Below are 17,638 nucleotides of genomic sequence, written 5' to 3'. Positions count from 1 at the left end.
CCTGCCTTGACCTTCTGCTACGTCTGACCTCGCCTTGCCTTGTCCTTGTGTACTGCGCCTGTCTCAGCTGTCAGTGAGGTTGATTTGCTATTGGGTGGAACGACCCATCCCGCTTTGCGGTGGGCTCTGGTGAAAACCAGTAACCTCTTCCGTTCCCCTGGTATGGCACACGCCATCGCCTCGCTGACACAGAGGATCCACTCCCGCGTCCTCCCTGCATACCAGTCCGGACCCTGACATTAGCCTTACACAAAAGCTTACACTCAAAGGGGTATTAAAAATATCTGAAAAAAACATGGCTGCTTTCCTGAAGGAACAGCACACCTGGCATATTTGGTATTAGAGCTCTACTGAAGTTATTGGGGCTAACTTGCAATAACACAAAACTTGTAGACTTGTCTGGTGCTATGTTTTTAAGCTTTTAAGGACTTAAATATAAGAATTTTTTTCTCATCTCAGGCTGAAAAGGTATTTTTAGAGGTGGTTATAACACATGAAAGGAATTCAAGATATGCGATTTTATGAAAAGTAAGATCCTAGGAGTTGTTTATACGGTGACATGCCTGTGCCCAAAAATCATGCAGGAAATTGCATTAGGGAATTTAGAAGACACATTCTAGATTATGTACTGCACGCTATGTAACCTTGAAATTGGATACCACATGTCCATTACTACAGCTTCCATCATAACAATCCTACATGCTTTAAATGCACCGACTTTGAAAAGTTAAAAACATATCTTAAAGATAATAAAGTTGATAATAGATGCTCTAAACAAAGTATTGTTTAGTTTAGTATGAAGAGTGCACACAGTGTAAATTGAGTTAATGGGACACAACTGTCATTGAGTTAATGGGACATCTGACCATGATATCGTTTATTTATTACTCATACATACTTCTTTACTTGGAATTGACCTGTCTTAGTTTTACTCTAGTAATATGGCCGTCCACTCTTTCATATATGAGCCACTAAATATGCCTTGCCCCCAATATACAAGATGGCGGATGCAGATTCAGGCCAGCCAACGACGCATGCGCAGAGGTCAAGATTACTTCATTTACTGAACAAATGAACGCATGAACCCATGATCACTGATGACTTCCGGCCGGAACCGGATACAGTGACCGGGAACATGCGCAATGGAACTGTTTACAAACACAATGTGTTAGAGGAGCGATTGATTTACATTGGTCCATGATGTCAACAGGTGAGCGCCACCCTTGATGCCGGACCGGACACTAATTATTGGACTGTATGTACACTATATCCATGCACTATACACGATTGCGCGATGGGAGAGTTTATACTGTGTATGGGTCTGCTATGCTTTATTTGTCACGTTGATTTATATGACAGATTGCGGTCTCTTGTACCTTTATGTATTTGTTGTGATTACATTTGATAACACCCCCCCTCATTTGCATGTGCAATTAGGGGGCTGATATATATGCACTGCTTTGCACTGATTTTCCATGCTTGAGAAAGGCTTTATTGATAAGCCGAAACGTCGCTGTACACAGATGAGTAAATAAATTATGTTCATTTTCTTCATTGGAGTGCCTCTTCTACTTTATTATTTGGATATCACATTTGGAGTTGGTCTGCTCCTGAAGCTGAGCACCCAAACGGATCTTAAATCCTGCCACACGGTGCTTCTCCTCCTTCTTAGTTTTTTCGTGTAAAATGTATATATATACTCACTACTAGCCACTTTATTAGGTACACCTTGCTAGTGTTGGGATTGACCAGCTTTTGCCTTCAGAATGGTGTTCACTTTTCATAAAAAGCTTTCTACATGGTAATGGAAACCTATGGACATGATGACATGTCCATAGGTTTCCATTACCGTGTAGAAAGCTTTTTAGGTAAAGTTGCTGCAGAGAGGTTAGCAGTTCATTCATGATGAAAATCTTCTGTTTCACCACATCCCAAAAGTGCTCTACTGGATTGATGTTACGCCTAGCGCTCCGGGTCCCCACTCCTCCCCGGAGCGCTCACGGCGTCTCTCTCCCCGCAGCGCCCCGGTCAGTCCCGCTGACCGGGAGCGCTGCACTGTCATGGCCGTCGGGGATGCGATTCGCACAGCGGGACGCGCCCGCTCGCGAATCGCATCCCAGGTCACTTACCCGTCCCGGTCCCCTGCTGTCATGTGCTGGCGCGCGCGGCTCCGCTCTCTAGGGCGCGCGCGCGCCAGCTCTCTGCGACTTAAAGGGCCAGTGCACCAATGATTGGTGCCTGGCCCAATTAGCTTAATTGGCTCCCACCTGCTCCCTGGCTATATCTGATCTCCTCCCTTGCACTCCCTTGTCGGATCTTGTTGCCTTGTGCCAGTGAAAGCGTTTAGTGTGTCCAAAGCCTGTGTTACCTGAACTTCTGCTATCCATCCTGACTACGAACCTTGCCGCCTGCCCCCGACCTTCTGCTACGTCTGACCTTGCCTCTGCCTAGTCCTTCTGTCCCACGCCTTCTCAGCAGTCAGCGAGGTAGAGCCGTTGCTAGTGGATACGACCTGGTTGCTACTGCCGCAGCAAGACCATCCCGCTTTGCGGCGGGCTCTGGTGAAAACCAGTAGCCTCTTAGAACCGGTCCACTAGCACGGTCCACGCCAATCCCTCGTTGACACAGTGGATCCACAACCCGCAAGCCGAATCGTGACAGTAGATCCGGCCATGGATCCCGCTGAGGTGCCGCTGCCAAGTCTCGCTGACCTTCCCACGGTGGTCGCTCAGCAATCGCAGCAGATTGCCCAACAAGGACAGCAGCTGTCGCAGTTGACCGCCATGTTACAGCAACTTCTGCCTCTGCTACAGCAGCAACCATCTCCTCCGCCAGCTCCTGCACCTCCTCCGCAGCGAGTGGCCGCTCCTAGCCTTCGCTTGTCCCTGCCGGACAAATTTGATGGGGACTCTAAACTCTGCCGTGGATTTTTGTCTCAGTGTTCCCTGCATATGGAGATGTTGTCGGACTTGTTTCCTACAGAACGGTCTAAGGTGGCGTTCGTAGTAAGCCTTCTTTCAGGAAAGGCCTTGTCTTGGGCCACACCGCTCTGGGACCGCAATGATCCTGCCACAGCCACAGTCCAGGCCTTCTTCGCTGAAGTCCGGAGTGTCTTCGAGGAGCCAGCCCGAGCTTCTTCTGCCGAGACTGCCCTGTTGAACCTGGTCCAGGGTAATTCTTCAGTGGGCGAGTACGCCATCCAATTTCGTACTCTTGCTTTCGAGTTATCATGGAATAACGAGGCTCTCTGCGCGACCTTTAAAAAAGGCCTATCCAGTCGCATCAAGGATGTGCTGGCCGCACGAGAGGTTCCTGCCAACCTGCAAGAACTCATCCATTTGGCTACCCGCATTGACATGCGTTTTTCTGAGCGACACCAAGAGCTCCGCCAGGAAAAAGACTTAGATCTCTGGGCACCTCTCCCACAGCATCCGTTGCAATCTACGCCTGGGCCTCCCGCCGAGGAGGCCATGCAAGTGGATCGGTCTCGCCTGACCCAGGAAGAGAGGAATCGCCGTAGGGAAGAAAATCTCTGTCTTTACTGTGCCAGTACCGAGCATTTCTTGGTGGATTGCCCTATCCGTCCTCCACGTCTGGGAAACGCACGCACGCACCCAGCTCACGTGGGTGTGGCGTCTCTTGGTTCTAAGTCTGCTTCTTCTCGTCTCACGGTGCCCGTACGGATTTCTCCTTCAGCCAACTCCTCCCTCTCAGCCGTGGCCTGCTTGGACTCTGGTGCCTCCGGGAATTTTATTTTGGAATCTTTTGTGAATAAATTCCGCATCCCGGTGACCCGTCTCGTCAAGCCGCTCTACATTTCCGCGGTCAATGGAGTCAGACTGGATTGCACTGTGCGTTACCGCACAGAACCCCTCCTGATGTGTATCGGACCCCATCGCGAAGTGATTGAGCTCTTCGTCCTACCCAACTGTACCTCTGAGGTCCTCCTCGGTCTGCCATGGCTCCGGCTTCATTCCCCCACCCTTGATTGGACCACCGGGGAGATCAAGAACTGGGACTCTGCCTGCCATAGGAAGTGCCTCTCCCCCCCTCCCAGTCCCGTCAGGCAAACCTCAGTGCCTCCTCATGGCCCCCGTCCTGGTGTCACACTGCCCCGTGCCAGGCTTCGCCCTCTGCCCTCCCTCCCCATTCCCACTCCTGCTGTACTGCCTGCCGTTGAGGAAACCCTCCATTCTTTCCCGGTATCCTCATCCCAGGGGAGGCAGTTACCGGTCAAAGAAAAGGGGAGACCTAAGGGGGGGGGGGTACTGTTACGCCTAGCGCTCCGGGTCCCCGCTCCTCCCCGGAGCGCTCACGGCGTCTCTCTCCCCGCAGCGCCCCGGTCAGTCCCGCTGACCGGGAGCGCTGCACTGTCATGGCCGTCGGGGATGCGATTCGCACAGCGGGACGCGCCCGCTCGCGAATCGCATCCCAGGTCACTTACCCGTCCCGGTCCCCTGCTGTCATGTGCTGGCGCGCGCGGCTCCGCTCTCTAGGGCGCGCGCGCGCCAGCTCTCTGCGACTTAAAGGGCCAGTGCACCAATGATTGGTGCCTGGCCCAATTAGCTTAATTGGCTCCCACCTGCTCCCTGGCTATATCTGATCTCCTCCCTTGCACTCCCTTGCCGGATCTTGTTGCCTTGTGCCAGTGAAAGCGTTTAGTGTGTCCAAAGCCTGTGTTACCTGAACTTCTGCTATCCATCCTGACTACGAACCTTGCCGCCTGCCCCCGACCTTCTGCTACGTCTGACCTTGCCTCTGCCTAGTCCTTCTGTCCCACGCCTTCTCAGCAGTCAGCGAGGTAGAGCCGTTGCTAGTGGATACGACCTGGTTGCTACTGCCGCAGCAAGACCATCCCGCTTTGCAGCGGGCTCTGGTGAAAACCAGTAGCCTCTTAGAACCGGTCCACTAGCACGGTCCACGCCAATCCCTCGCTGACACAGCGGATCCACAACCCGCAAGCCGAATCGTGACAATTGAGATGGGGCGACTATAGAGGCCATTGGAGTAAAGTAAACTCATTGTCATGTTCATGAAACCAGTGTGAGATGACTTGGGCTTTGTGACATGGTGCATTATCCTACTGGAAGTAGCATCCTTTAACACCTTCATTATCAGCAAGACATCACCTGTTTAAACAAAATATAGAAGGCTGCACAATAGATCCAATCATTAGATATGACAGCAAGAATAATGGATCATACAGCACTATGTTTCCTTTAAAACAATGGACTACTTTATAGGTTAGTGCTTTTGTTGGGCTCCGGTGTACATTGGACTGGCAGTGTCATGGCAGAAGCCATGGTACATTTGTAAAAAAAAGCTTCAATCTTCATAATAATTTGGACAAAAAAGTTATAAATTCTTTTCCCTCTGACTTTCTGGAAGGCAAATCATTCCGGTTTTCCCTTCATCCTTAATCTTTTGAGATGATGAGTTATTATTTTTTCCCCGGAGATCCTTTGAGATGTGATTCAGCTAGATTAACTTTGAATATTGAACCTTGCTTATGTAGTATTACTCATTCTTCAGATATTCTCAAGGATCCCTTATCAAGGGTTAGGATTAGGTTTGATTGTTTGGAGGCATGATAGTGTGACAGCTGTGACAGGCTTCCTGTCCTGCTTTGAAATACACAATCTACAAGACATTAAATTTTTTTTAAATTTGAGGACTATTCTTTATCCCATTCAATACTATACATTTATAAAGGACATGAATTTCACCCTAAAACCAGTAACAACACATAATTTGTAATTTGTTAATGTTTCCTACAATGTCCTTATTAAAACAGTTCAAGCCTGACATCTGCAAAAAAGTAGTCACAAGGGCAGGTAGCTCCCCAAGAACTAGTAACCAATCATGGCTATAATCATGACCATTGAGGTATTATAGACAAGCCAGAGTGTCCTGTTTCATGGGGAAGATGGCAGAACAACTGATCAGCGGGGAATGGTGTAGGACACTCTTTTGCTTGTCAGTCATACCTTAATAGACATGATTGCAGAAAAGTTAACAGTGAATTTGTGATATTTCTAGTTACAAGTATATGTTTGCAGATCTGGAAAGCATCAGACAAAAAGATACTTCCACAGTGTATAAAGATTTGTAAAAGAAAAGAAGTTTATACTTTTGTATCTTTAGAACTGAATTAGAATTAATATATAATTAATAATAGATAATATGTAAATATTTTAATATTTTTTATGTGACAACACTGTAGAAACTACAATATAAAGTAGTGAGTGCACAGCCTGTATAACAGTGTTTAATGTTGGGTCCCCTCAAAATAACTCAAAACACAGCCATCAATGTCTAAACCTTGGCAACAAAAGTGAGTACACCCCTAAGTGGACATTTGGTCCAAATTGGGCCCAAAGTGTCAATATCCTGGAGTTCCCCAGAGCTTCACAAGTTGTCACCGGAGTCCTCTTCCACTCCTTCATGACGACATCACAGAGCTGGTGGATGATGGAGACCTTGTGCTTCCCCACCTTTCAGTTGAGGAAGCCCCACAGATTCTCAAAAGGGGTTAGGTCTGGAGACATGCTTGGCCAGTCCATCACTTTTACCCTCAGCTTCTTTAGCAAGGCATTGGTCATCTTGGAGATCTGTTTGGAGTCAATATCATATGTGAATACTACCCTACAGCCCAGTGTCTGAATGGAGGGAATCATGCTCTCCCATGTCACAGTACATGTTGACATTCCTGGTTCCTTCAATAAACTGTAGCTGCCCAGTGCAAGCAGCACTCATGCAGCCCCAGAACATGACACTCCCACCACCATACTTGACTGTAAGACACTTGTCTTTGTACTCATAACCTGGTTGCCACCACACAAGCTTGCCACCTTTTGATCCAAAAAAGGCCTCATCAGACCACAGTACATGCTTCCAGTAATCCATGTCATTAGTCTGCTTGTCTTCAGCAAACTGTTTTCTTGTGCTTCATCTTTAGAAGAGGCTTTCTTCTGTGATGACAGCCATGTAGACCATTGTGATGCAGTGTGCAGCAAATGGTTTGAGCAGTGACAGGCTGACCCATCCTTTAAACCTCTGCAGCAATGCTGGCAGCACTCATATGTCTATTTCCAAAAGACAACCTCTGCATATGAAGCTGAGCATGTGCACTCAACATTTTTGGTTGACCATAGTGAGGCCTGTTCTGCAGCTCAGTTTCAGTGTCTAAGGAATCTTCCAATAGCCTATTCACTTTACACCTGGAAGAGATAAAGGCTAATTGTGCCCAATTTGGTTGTTTTCACTTAGGGATGTACTCACTCTTTGAGAACACCACTCCCTTTTCCAAAGCAATCCACCAGGGGGACATTTATCAATGTTTGCTAATGTATTCCTTTTTTTTCAAGTTATTTTTTCCTTACAATTTTTTTTGCTTACTTGCGACTTATTTATCAACTGGTTGCAGCCTGTTGATAAATGTGTTGCATGTAAGCAAATTTTTTTTTTTTTTGCTTTGGTAGAAGCTTTTTCTGCTTCTTGTTTGCGCTGGAGTAAATTTGGTAGTTTTTTTCATGCGACGCAACTTTTTTGTGACTTTCGCACTTGATAAATCTCTGACCACTGCAAGTCAAAAATCACTTTTTGCTTTGGTAAGCAATATTCTTTTTTTTTTTTTTTTGCTTAGGGCACTGCACAATCAAAAAGTCGCACAAAAAATAGAGTAGTCACACATGCAAAAAAATTTTGGCGACAATTTTAAGCAAAAAAATCCAACTAAATGTATTACAGGAAAGCCCAGCTACTATACCTGTGATATAAGCTTGAAACCCTATCTTAAGCTATATCAGTTTATAATTTGATATGCCCTGTGATTCACAGTATAGTAAGCATGAGCAGGTCATGGAGGGCAGGTGATTTCTTCATTGATCTCCACTTCTTCCTGTCAGCTGCTATTCTTTTCTGATGACATATGTAGCAGTAGAGAGACATTTTTCCCTTGTGTAGGAAGGATGATTTGCATACTTTGCTGACAACAGAATGAGTCCAATTGCAAGGTGACTAAGATTTGCTGTTTCCAGTTTGTAATTTTATACTGTCTACCCACCCAAAACAAAAAAGGTAGACAACAAACTACTTTTTTATACACAACAGGCAGAAGGCCACTTATGGGTAACATTTCCCATGAGCAACTGAGATATTCTACTAAAAGTCATTGACATGTCTTCGGTTGTAGAACAGTAGCCCTCCAACTATGGCTAAACTACAACTCCCAACATGTCTTGACAAGCTTAGAGTGCAGTTTCTTGAGAGCTGGAGGTCAATTAGTTTGTGACCCCTGTTGCAGAGTCTTATATTTTACTATAAATAACACAACTGACTGTCAGTATATGTAGTAGTAGGGAAACTAATTTTATCCAAGCTGGTGTCTGTAATGTTCCTGTTCTCACCTGACGTGTGGCTAAAGATCTGGTTGTGAACAAACCACTTTATGTACATTTCTTTCTAAATTGAGCAGAGACTAATTTCTCAGCATGAAGCAATAAACTACCATTCAGATTTTGGCCAGGGGCCAGATGTATTCCTGAACATAGAGTCCCTCTGAGCCTTTAGGTCACCAGTGAAACGCCCTGGAAAATTTAATTAAAGTGGGTTCTTGGAAGACATCTGAGTCTGATAGAGGTTAGCAATAACCAAATAAGACAATTCCTATATGATATGCCAACAAGTGGGGTGGAATGCAAACACTGTAAGGCTGCATTCACACCAAATTTTTGCAATACAGTTCCCATATTAGGTTTTGATGAAAAACGGATTCCTCAAAACCGGACTAAACTGTACAAATTTTAACCCATATATGGTTAAAAACCGTATACGGTTTGAAAAATGATGTCCGGTTGCATCCGTCTTTTAAGAAAAAAAATGTATACTTGTAAAATTTTTCTCTCCATTATGAATAAAGTGTCACTTGTTTGATTGAAATTCCAAGAAAAAACTGTGCAAAGTCAAAAACCATATGGTGCATACTGGATGGAACCGTACACACATACGGTTCTCTATGGTTACAAATTAACTCCCAAGTTAAAAAAAAAAAAAGTACACTGTTTCAATACGGTTTTTCACCCGGACCAAAAACCATATTAACTATGGTTTTGGGTATGGGAAAAAATGTACAAAACGTGCAAGATGCAAAATGGATGCAACTGGATGCATTGTTTGGCATACGGTTTTCAATAGAGAGTCAATGCGTACAGTTTTCAATACGGTTCAATACGGTTTTCAAATAGAAAACATATACGGGAACTGAATTGCAAAAACGTGTTGTGAATGCACCCTAAGTAAGATACCTCACTCCAGGGCTTTATACACAGTTTAAACTGCTCACTGTTGGTTTGTCTTACCTGCTTTATAGTCTGTGTATCAGCAGCGGATAACAGACGCCATAGCTGGGCATACCGCCACTGCAGATGCCAGCCTCTCGCCGACCACCATTGTGGTATCCGTGAGTCCATACCCAGGAGCAGGGCTCTGCCCTGGGTTCTTAGCACATTGCTTTCCCAGTCAATATATTGTATAATGATGGTTTATCTATGAACGGTGGATGTAATAGCGATGGACTGATTTTGTTTTGTGCACGATATTGATTATGATGCACTTTATTGGCCGTGACTTCTAATCATTTTATATGGTTTATTTGTCTTGATTTCTATTGTATAAGATTGACTATATTGGGCCTTCTAGCCCCTGACGAACCCATCAACTTGGGGGAAACGCGTTGGGCAGGTTAATTGTTATCTTAAGTGTAGGGGCTGACAAAGGGGTAGAACGGGGCAGGGGTCGTCCTTTCAAGGACGAGTGCCCCGACAGTTCCCTGAGCGAGCAGGGGTAGCGGCACTACATCTCCCCGTCAGGGTTTTTCAGGGCTACCATCCCTACCCTCCCTGGACGTCTCCATTATACCCCTATCCCCTGACTACTTTACTCTGGCCAATTCTTGACACGGGCTCGGACTGCTATACCAGTTTCCTTGGTCTCTGGGTCATTGTTTCATGTGACAAATATCTGTTGTTGTATTGTCAGTGGGGTCTTGTGGTTTTATACTGCACATTAAATGCTAAGTTTTAAATTGTTTTACCCCTTCTGTGAATTTTGATTTGACATTAGGTACCGCAATATTCTTTCTGTGAATCATAGTCTGTGTATAGAAACATAGAAGTGTAATCTCCCCTCCTATGTGTATGCTGTGTATTGACATTAGGCCCCACCCACCAGCTCTCATAATTTTATACTTATTTTCTGTATTTACTCTACAAGTTTTGTACATACTAGTTTTGCCAAAGAAAGGATCTGGCTTATAGTGAGAAAACAATACAACAACAACTACTCAATGAAAAGGTCTGGCATTTTTTTTTGAAAGTTTCCCAAGAGTGCGAAATGTTGTTAAATGTAAAAAAAATCATAATGATTAAAATATTTTTACTCACTTATTAAAGGGGTTATCTGGCAGGAGGGGGATATTTCAAAACTTTTGCCAGTTAAAAGTCTATATAAAAAAACCTTGCACTTACCACCTGTGCTCCAGCAGTACCTCTGGTGTTCCTCTCTAGTACCCGGCTGAACTACTCTTCTACTCCAAAAAATGTGATGCCTAGACTCGGAGTGATGTTATCCAGGCACTGCCCATGGCTATTGTTACACCGAGCGCTCCGGGTCCCCGCTCCTCCCCGGAGCGCTCACGGCGTCTCTCTCCCTGCAGCGCCCCGGTCAGTCCCGCCGACCGGGAGCGCTGCACTGACATGGCCGTCGGGGATGCGATTCGCACAGCGGGACGCGCCCGCTCGCGAGTCGCATCCCAAGTCACTTACCCGTCCCGGTCCCCTGCTGTCATGTGCTGGCGCGCGCAGCTCCGCTCTCTAGGGCGCGCGCGCGCCAGCTCTCTGAGACTTAAAGGGCCAGTGCACCAATGATTGGTGCCTGGCCCAATTAGCTTAATTGGCTTCCACCTGCTCCCTGGCTATATCACATCACTTCCTCTGCACTCCCTCGCCGGATCTTGTTGCCTTGTGCCAGTGAAAGCGTTTAGTGTTGTCCAAAGCCTGTGTTACCTGAACTCCTGCTATCCATCTTGACTACGAACCTTGCCGCCTGCCCCGACCTTCTGCTACGTCTGACCTTGCCTCTGCCTAGTCCTTCTGTCCCACGCCTTCTCAGCAGTCAGCGAGGTTGAGCCGTTGCTAGTGGATACGACCTGGTTGCTACTGCCGCAGCAAGACCATCCCGCTTTGCGGCGGGCTCTGGTGAACACCAGTAGCCTCTTAGAACCGGTCCACCAGCACGGTCCACGCCAATCCCTCGCTGACAAAGTGGATCCACAACCTGTAAGCCGAATCGTGACAGTTATGTTCCACCTTGCCAGTAATTGGTTGAGGGGGAAGTGTGACACTCTGGGCTCTGACATCACTTCCTGCCCAGGTGTTATGATTTCTGAAGCGGAAGAAAAGCGCAGCCAGGGAATGGAGCAGGACAGGGGAGGCATCACTAGAGCGAAGGAGGTAAGTAAAAGTTTTTTTTTTTAATAGACTTTTAAGTGGCCAAAGTTTTGAAAAATCCCCCTCCTGCTTGAAAACCCCTTTAAATTCCCACCCTTGCATGTATGGCACAAGATTGTTAAGGCCCGTGATTGTCTCCAACGATGTACATGACATCATGACTAGAGAACTGGTGGGAACCACCACAGCAGAAGGAATTAAAGGCAATGGGTATTTATTTATTTTTTTTATTTCTTATGACTAATGGTTATTACTTTTACAACATCTCTCCTTTCATTATTACTGATTCCATATGACTAGAAAGTATATCCTCAGGGATGGATTTTCCATACAGCACAAAAGGTCTGTTCCTAAAGGTAGCCCTTCAGGAAAGGGATTTGCATAGTCAGAGACAGTGCCACAGCTCTGCTATGGAGAGTAAGGGGGAGTTACAGCGTGGCGTGTCAGGGCACACATTATTGCTGCAAGTGTAATTCCCCCTTCCTTTCTTCTTTTATAAAACCAAGTGAGCTCAATTACAGGGGAGAAACTGATCTAAGCAGGGTGATTTCAGGACCAAAGAATGAAAAAAACAACCAACAAAACAGCACACCAGTTCAGCACACACACACACACACACATGTAAGTTATAAAAGTGCCTCTTTTGTTTTCATCTAAAGAGTCAAATTGGTGGTGCTGAACTGCAGAAGCATGTCTCCTCCCTTGCCCTCCTGTTTTGACTGATTGACACACAAGGCTGGAAGCTAAGCCCTGTACACTAACCATGCAGCTTTACCAACAGCCATCAGCAAACTTTAAGGTTTGAATCTCTGTATCCCCCTAGCCCCTATTTGCTGATTACCAAGTGAGGAATCTAATCTAGTTAGCAGTAATAGCAAACAAAGCCACACTGTAAATAAAAAGTCAAATTAAAAAAATTGTATTAAACAAAAAATTAAACACCGAGGGGGACACTAAATTTTGGTTCAAACACAATATAAAATTTGTTTCACAGATTTTCAATCAGGGGAAGTTGCGTAGTTTTCAAGAACTCCAATCAGATGGGTTGTTGAAATCGAATGATGAATTTCACTATATTCAACTTCAATGGATCGACTTGCGTATAGAGAATAAGGCGTTGCTAGTAGTTGAAGGTAATCCGGTGATTGATCAGATTTTGTTAAGACCCACAGGTAGAAAATCTATGGTTGGTATATATAACACATTAAAAGGGTTAAATGGGGCAAGACACAATACTTTTCTGAAGAATAAATGGGAGAGGGAGCTAGGGTCTATACCTTATAAAGACTGGCATGGCATAATGAGTGGAATTAGCAACGTATCATTATCAGCTAATATTAAAGGAAATCTGTCATCAGAATCACCCGCACTAAACCTGTTACACAGGCTTGTAGTGCGGGTGATCCTGATTAAAACGCTCCTTACCTGGTTAAAAATGTTTGAGCGCTTCTTAAGATATCTATATTTTTAATTTTCTGTTATTCCCTGGCTTGGGACTCAGTGGGAGGTGTTATCATCTGGGACTCGGCCACACGTCATTCTAGCTGGGCGGAGCTGCCACCTGGCTCATGAATATTCATGAACTTAGACCGAGAAAGAAGAATTAGACCAGGAGGATAAGTTCATGAATATTCATGAGCTGGGCGGCAGCTCCGCCCAGCTAGAATGACGTGTGGCCGAGTCCCAGATGATAAGACCTCCCACTGAGTCCCAAGCCAGGGAATAACAGAAAACTAAAAATATAGATATCTTAAGAAGCGCTGAACCATTTTTAACCAGGTAAGGAGCGTTTTAATCAGGATCACCCGCACTACAAGCCTGTGTAACAGGTTTAGTCCGGGTGATTCTGATGACAGATTTCCTTTAAAATGATGCAAATTAATATCTTACACAAAATTTATTATACCCCCTTAATGATGAAGCGTATGGGTTGTAGAGAGGATGATTGTTGCCCAAGATGTGGGGAACCTGCAGCAGATTTTGTGAATCTTATATGGAGTTGTCGGGTGGTTCGCGTTTTTTGGGGTGAAATTTTTACATACTTAAAAAAAACTTGATTATTTATCACTAGAATTTGATCCCTCTTTTATTCAAGTAATTCTTGGTGGTACAGGTTCAGGAACAAATAGAGTTGCCCTATTGAGACTGTTTATGATTGCCAAAGTCATTGGGGGACATTTACTAATCTAGTCTATTCTGGGTATGCTTATAGACCAGCGTATGTGGTAGTCTCCTGACTATTGGGTCTCACAGCCCTTGATAAATTCTGTGCTCAGACTTCAGGGTCTACAGCTTAAACTGCATTTAGACCTGCTCCAACATGGTCTGACATTTCAGCGTATTTTGGGCAGATGCGACTTGTCGCACAAAAGTCGCACTTGATAAATTCCGCACCAATGCATTTTCCAATGCATTTCTGTCTAAAATAGATTTGCATGCATCATGTTCTAAAAATTCTCTACAGCAAAAGTCGCAGAAAAGTCGCACATATTTAGACTGCGACTTTCTGTGCGACAAATTTAGACAGGAAAAACCAGTCTAAATCCTTTGATAAATCTCCCCCATTATTCTTAAAGTCTGTATTTCAGACAAGAATCCTTCTTTTGAGGCATGGCGTAACTTGGTCGCCCTTACAGTTAGATATGAACAACTTAGGGCTAGGAAATGTAACTCGAAAAAAGCCTTGAAATCATTTGATAGGTTGTGGCATAAATGGAAATGAGAATTTTTTTTTCCTCTCTTTTCTTTCTCCAGGAATGGGGTGGGGAACTTGGGGGGGGGGGGGGGGGGGGGGGTTAGGCGGGTGTAGGGTAATTGTAAATATGAAAATGTGGAATATCCCTTTGTGAATTACTGTTGTAGTTTTTTTATGGAAATAAAAAGTGGTATAAAAAAAAAGTCAAATTAAATAATATAAAAAAAACCTACTAGATGTTTGTTTGTTGATAATACTGATCACATACTATACATTTTGGAGAACTTAGGGAGAACAAGCATGACTATATGGATCTTATGGACTTATTTCCTCATGGACTTATTATTTCTACTAGAATTAAAAGGTCAATGCCAGCACTAAAACACTGAATAAGGCATACACCTAGTATTCAATTCTCCCATTTTAAATTAGCATTTTCTTTAAACATGGTATTCATTACAAGTTCTTTACAACTCATCATTGTACTCTATAAGGTCATGACATATATATGGGTCAGATAAATATTTTGAGGGAGCCATTTGAATAACTAAAATATAAAGGTCACACAAATGGATTGTTCTCCACAGCAGGTTACACAGGCAGCATGAACTTTGTCAGGGGTGATCAGCATTCTGTATCATACCTTCAGTTATCTCAGCTTTTACCTCATAAATTAAATATACAGGCAGTCTCAAAGTAAAAGAACAACGAATAAATCAAAACGCTTTAGTTCAATGTATACATACAATTCAGACTGTTGCCTTGTAGCACTGGGGTCCTGAGTTCAAATGTGAGTTCCATGTGTTTGCATACTGATAGGATACTTAGATTGTAAGCCCTAGTTGGGCAGAAATTGATGCAAGTGATGATGATGTCTATACATTGCTGCAGAATATGTTGGTGCTATATATATAAATTAACAAAATAATTAGAGATGAGTGAATTTTTGAAAAATTTGATTCGGCCGATTCGCTGAATTTTCCCCCAAAAATAGTTTTGGTCCAAATTTATTTGCGGCGATTCTCTATTAAAACGGCTATTTCTGGCCTACAGAGAGCCTCAATAGTGGTGTAGAACACTTTGCCTTGTCGTAACACGCATAGGGAGTGTTCTGTGTTAGTGAAATAATATTGTTATTCAGTATGACATGCAGATTACAGGCATCGTTATTATAATCACTGATGCAGAGCGTCTAGATGTGGCAGCATGGTCGGGAGACCATATGGTGATACAATTGAAGAGATTAAAAATATATTTTATTTAGTTTAATTGGAATTTATTGAGCGCCCCCCCCCCGACTGTGATTTGTGTGAATGTTTAATTTAATCAGTTATGGTTCATTGTTAACGCTTCAACCTGTTTGATTGGATTCCTATGCTAATTCCACAGGTAATATATGACGTCGACGACCATAGGGCCTCAGTCTTGAAAAGATGACATCGTTTTTTTTAATTTAAATGTAAGATTTTGATTAGATTCACAAGTTTAATATCCCGGGTGCTCGAAGCATTTACTTTGAACTGATACTGTATGACCACAAAACCCAATATAACAAGGAGTCACATGGCGGCACAATGATAGAGCCTAGAGGTGGCAGCATCCCGATGAGACCATAGGGCCTCACAATAGAAAAGATTAAAGATATTTTGTAAAATTGAAATTGAAGATTTTAAATTAAAATTTTAAAAGTTTAATTTAAGGTGCCAACAGCATGAGGAGACCATATGGTGGCAGAATGAAACAGCCTGGAATTGGAGGCAGCAAGAGGAGACCATATAGTGACCACAACGACAGAGCCTAGAGGTGGCAGCAACCATGAGGTGACCATAATGTGGCAGAATGACACAGCTTGGAATTGGCAGCAGCAAGAGGAGACCATATAGTGGCAGAACGACCAAGCCTGGAGGTGGCAACAGCCTGATAAGATCATAGGGCCTCATAATCGAAAAGATTAAAGATATTTTTACAATTGAAATTTAAGATTTTAAATAGATTAACATAAACATGTTTAATTAATGTGCCAGCAGCATGAGGAGACCACAAGGCCACGGTGTGTCTGCGTCCTCTGTCTTGTCTTCCTCATCAACCTGTAGCTCCACAGCCTGCTCCTGCTCCTCCTCTCCTGTCAGATGAATAGAAAAACCACCCATTTCACAAAACCTTGCCTGTGCTCCACTGTCCTCCTCCTCCTCCAGTTCAGCCCCCAGAGGGATCATGTGGCCTCGAGATGTAGGCGCCACGTCTCCAGAGCCCTGACCAACACACGTTGTAGGATATTTCCAACACATGTTGTAGGATATGAAGCAGCAGAATGATATTGTTCATCCCGTAATCCTGGTGACTGACTAATTATGTGGCTTCCTCAAAGGGCCTGAGCAAACGGCAGGTGTCACGTATGAGCTGCCACTGGTTCACATTGATGTTACACAGGGGAGTCCCCCTATCCACTTGGATCATCAAGAAATCGGTGATGGCTTTTCTATGTTCGTATAGTTGGTCCAACATATGGAGGGTGGAATTCCAACGTGTGTAAACGTTGCAAATCAGACTATGTTGGGGTATTGGGTATTCCGTTCTGATGCTGCAGATCAAGGAGGGTGTGCTTTGCGGTGTACGAGGGGCTGAAGAGCATGCAAAGGGGGCATTTTTATAAAAATTATTAATTAAAATTAATAAAAATTTAAATTAATTTATTAAAATGTATTCAAATTATTTATTATTTAACATTTTTATGTAATGTGCCAGCAGCATGAGGAGACCACATGGTAGCACAATGACACAGCCTGGAGGTGGCAGGAGCATAAGGAGACCATATAGTGGCAGAATGACCAAGCCTGGAGGCAGCAGCAAGAGGAGACCATAGGGCCTCCTAATTGAAAAGGTTAAATATATATTTTATAATTAAAATTGAAGATTTTAAATAGATTAGAATAACATTTTTTATGTAATGTGCCAGCACCATGAGGGTACCATAGGGCCTCACAATTGAAAAGATTAAAGATATATTTTAAAATTTAAATTGAAGATTTTAAATAGATTAACATATAAATGTTTATGTAATGTGCCAGCAGCATGAGGACTAGAGAAAGGGAAGAAGGCGCCTCATGTGCGGAATCAGCAGATCTTGTGAGTGGGGGGAAGGGAGGTAATCCCAAGCCGCTTACCAAAGTTGGTTGTGCGCCCACACACAACAAGGTTTAGCGTGCAGCCCTCCTTAGTAGAGTAGAAACGAGGATAAGATGACCATAAAAGCAGGAGTTTTGTCTGGCGCATGCCTGAAGAAGCTGCGCATATGCAGCGAAACGCGTTGCATTCAATAAATCCCTTGATTTTATCCTGCCTCCTGACGGTTCCTTTCTGCGCCAGACAAAACTCCTGCTTTTATGGTCATCTTATCCTCGTTTCAGCAGCATGAGGAGACCACATAGCAGCACAA

The 17,638-nt window shown here is 44.1% G+C and overlaps 1 protein-coding gene and 1 long non-coding RNA gene across 3 annotated transcripts in view; one reads left to right on the top strand and one right to left on the bottom strand.

Annotated features, from left to right (window-relative positions):
• Positions 1–17,638, bottom strand: part of ADAMTSL1 (ADAMTS like 1) — a 956,942-nt gene that overhangs the window by 438,062 nt on the left and 501,242 nt on the right. The window lies entirely within an intron of this gene.
• The window catches only part of LOC130273270 (uncharacterized), a 133,239-nt gene that overhangs the window by 88,628 nt on the left and 26,973 nt on the right, over positions 1–17,638 (top strand). The window lies entirely within an intron of this gene.

The sequence above is a fragment of the Hyla sarda genome, chromosome 1, assembly GCF_029499605.1.
Source record: "Hyla sarda isolate aHylSar1 chromosome 1, aHylSar1.hap1, whole genome shotgun sequence".
NCBI lineage: Eukaryota > Metazoa > Chordata > Amphibia > Anura > Hylidae > Hyla > Hyla sarda.
This window is presented reverse-complemented; position numbering and strand designations above follow the sequence as displayed.